Below are 630 nucleotides of genomic sequence, written 5' to 3' on the forward strand. Positions count from 1 at the left end.
CAATCTTGTATTCTTCCAATGCAGGATGACAATTATCCTTCAAAAAGAGAAGGAGAGAAGTGTACGCCAGTTGCCACTAGCCCTTCTACAAGAGTTTTTCCATTCATGGTCCGACAACCTTTGATTTAGCTACTAAGGAAATTGACCCATCACGTTCGGGGAAGACTAACGCCACTCTTTCTTCAGACCTTATTCACAAGCCTCTAAAGGATGTGACTCGAAATAAATCCATTATGTGTAGTTCGAGCATCCAGCCATTTCAATTGTCACAAAGTTTGAACCTGATGATTTGATTTTGAAGGCCGATGTCGCATGCAAAAATGCGGAGGGGACCTAATTGAGAAGGTCGTCAAAACCCTTTTACTCTTGTGACTTCATTTAGAGATGGAGTAGAGAAGATCTTCAAGTTATCGCACAAATAAAAGTTGTGGATGCAATGCCTTTAAGAGAGCATATTTCGAAATATATGATGATGCAACCGATATTCTTCCCTCCATCATGCTCTTTCACAGGCATCGCACCTGAAGACAAGGAACGGAAGCTTACCGAAGCTCGGCATCGTCTCACTCTTGCTTGATTGGAAGCCGTTAAGATCAATGCAAAAGGCAGAGTTTACAGAGGTCGAGCACA

This window comes from Quercus suber, unplaced genomic scaffold (assembly GCF_002906115.3).
Source record: "Quercus suber isolate HL8 unplaced genomic scaffold, Cork oak 2.0 scaffold_5, whole genome shotgun sequence".
Lineage (NCBI taxonomy): Eukaryota > Viridiplantae > Streptophyta > Magnoliopsida > Fagales > Fagaceae > Quercus > Quercus suber.